This window comes from Mustela nigripes, chromosome 8, assembly GCF_022355385.1.
Source record: "Mustela nigripes isolate SB6536 chromosome 8, MUSNIG.SB6536, whole genome shotgun sequence".
NCBI lineage: Eukaryota > Metazoa > Chordata > Mammalia > Carnivora > Mustelidae > Mustela > Mustela nigripes.
The window spans coordinates 27,662,507-27,665,469 of record NC_081564.1 but is presented as its reverse complement, the minus strand read 5'-3'; positions in this window follow the sequence as shown (position 1 = coordinate 27,665,469).

Here is a 2,963-nt window from a genome sequence, read left to right as displayed (position 1 = left end):
TCGGGCTCCGCGCAGGCGCAGTCTGGCCGAGGACGGGCGGGGTCGGGCCTCTGCTGCCCCCTGGCGGCCTCGCAGCCCTTTCGTTACCGGTGGAGAAGAGCTGCGCTCCACCCAAAAAGGGTCGCGCGGCGACAAGGTCCCCATCCTGGGTTCTGGAGCAAAATGTGTGATCACTGGCGAACTGCTTCCCTTCTCAAGCCTCGGGTGGTTGGGTAGATGGGGAAAGCAATCCCTATTTCACAGCGCCCAGATTTTTTTTTTTTTAAGATTTTATTTATTTATTTGACAGGCAGAGATCACAAGTAGGCAGAGAAAGAGAGAGGAGGAAGCCGACTCCCCGCTGAGCAGAGAGGCCGATGCGGGGCTCGATCCCAGGGATCAGGACCGGAGCTGAAGGCAGAGGCTTTAACCCACTGAACCACCCAGGTGACCCCAGCGCCCAGATATTAAGCAACATGTGCTGTGGGCAGCTGGTGAACGGCAGAGCAGGCACATACAGACCCAGACTGCCCCAGGGCCGGTGGGCCATCAGGCGAGGAGGCACAGTCCCTGGGGGCCCAGCATACTTTTGGCGTTGTGTTCGTTGCTTATTGCTGCTATGACAATTACCACAAACTTACACAAATTATTTACAATTCTGAAGGTCAGAAGCCTGCAAGAGATGATGGGCTGTTAAGTTTGAAGTGTTGGTAGGATGCGTTCCTTTCTGGAGCCTCTAGCCAGGAATTGTTCCCTTGCTTTACTGGTTCCTATAGACTGCCCATTCCTTGGCTTGCAGCCTCTTCCATGTTCAAAGCCAGGAACATCTGGACAAATCCCCCTGCTGCCGCCTCTCTAGTCTTCTCTTTGGATTCCCTGTTCCATTTTTAAAGACCCTTATGATGCCACTGGGCTGCCCAGATGAGATAGGATAATCTCAGTATTGTAAAGTTAGATGATGGGGTGCTGGAGTGGGCTGAGCCGGAGAATCCTTGGTTTTGGCTCAGGTCGTGATCCAGGGGTCCTGGGATCTAGCCCCGCTGGGAGTCTGTTGGAGATTCTTGCCTCTCCTTCTGCCCATGGGCACTCTCTCTCTGATGGATAAATCTTTTTTTTTTTTTTTTTAAAGATTTTATTTATTATTTGACAGAGAGAGACACAGCGAGAGAGGGAGCACAAGCAGGGAGAGTGGGAGAGGGAGAACCAGGCTTCCTGCTGAGCAGGGAGCCCGATGTGGGGCTCTGTCCCAGGACCCTGGGATCATGATCTGAGCTGAAGGCAGCCGCTTAACGAATGAGCCACCCAGGTGCCCCATAGATAGATAAATAAAATAATATAGGGGCGCCTGGGTGGCTCAGTGGGTTAAGCCGCTGCCTTCAGCTCAGGTCATGATCCCAGGGTCCTGGGATCGAGCCCCACATCGGGCTCTCTGCTCGGCAGGGAGCCTGCTTCCTCCTCTCTCTCTGCCTGCCTCTCTGCCTGTTTGTGATCTCTCTCTGTCAAATAAATAAATAAAATCTTTAAAAAAAATAAAATAATATAGATAAATAAGATAGATAAATCAATCTTTTTTTTTTTTTTTAAGATTTTATTTATTTGACAGAGAGAGATCACAAGTAGGCAGAGAGGCAGGCAGAGAGAGAGAGAGAGGAGGAAGCAGGCTCCCCGCCAAGCAGAGAGCCCGATGCGGGACTCGATCCCAGGACCCTGAGATCATGACCCGAGCCGAAGGCAGCGGCTTAACCCACTGAGCCACCCAGGCGCCCAATAGATAAATCAATCTTTAAAAAAAAAGTTAGATGTGTAGATGTGACACCTACATTCTGTCTGCAACCCTGGTTCTCCTTTGCCATCTAACACACATTCCAGGTATGAAGACCTGGACATCTTTGGAGGGGGCATATTTCTGCCATCATAGATGCTCATGAAAACATTTTGTCTTCGAGCTAGAAGAAATAAATGAATTTTGAGATCAAAGGACATGTTTTAACATACAGTATTAATATAGTTATTTTTATATTAATGCAGTTGTATGGTATAATTAAAAAAATTAAAAACATTTTTATGGAAGGAGGGCCCTCTAAAGCCGTACTGCAGCTCCACCTCCTTGACTTTCAGGCCCACATATGGGGCTCTGTCCTTCCCAGGAATCTCAGTCTCTGGGATGCTTCACTAACAGGAGGGGTTTAGGGAAGCAAGGAACCTTAGAGAACTAGCAGTTGGCTGATGTGAAAGGAAACCATTTCGGGTAGAGGCAAGCTGGAAGGCAGGGAGTATTTAGGCAGAGAAAGCAGGGTGGGAGAGAGGCGCTGGCTCATGTCATTCTCCTACTTACACCTTCTTAGATCCCATAACCCCTGTCAGTGTGATGACCCCAAGCAAGGCTTGAGGTTACTTTTTTTTTTTTTAAAGATTTATTTATTTATTTGACAGACAGAGATCACAAGTGGGCAGAGAGGCAGGCAGAGAGAGAGAGAGAGGGAAGCAGGCTCCCCACCAAGCAGAGAGCCCGATGCGGGGCTCCATCCCAGGACCCTGGGACCATGACCTGAGCAGAAAGAGGCTTTAACCCACTGAGCCACCCAGGTGCCCCTTGAGGTTACTTCTTATGACTTGTCCTACCATGGGGTGAAGTTTGAGAACCAGGACACAGGGGAAGTCGTGCTTGGCACAGGCCCTCCTGCACGGTAAAATGGGGTGCCTGTGAAAGCTGGGGTCCCTGCGGGCCTCCTTTGCGAGGGCCTACATTAGATTCTTTGAAGCACTGATTGCATTCAATGTTGGTGGCTTAGAGATAACAGCAAAGTGAGGCACTGCCATTGGCCTGGAGCTGGCCCTTTAGAGGAACTAGGCCAAGGCGTTGCCTGTGAAATGACTTGTGCCCTGTGGCTTCTGGCAATCCCTCCCCTTATGAATTCCATCACACCTCAGCTTCTGGCTCTTGGCTTTCACCTTTGTGAAAGGAATCTTTCCATGTCTCCCAC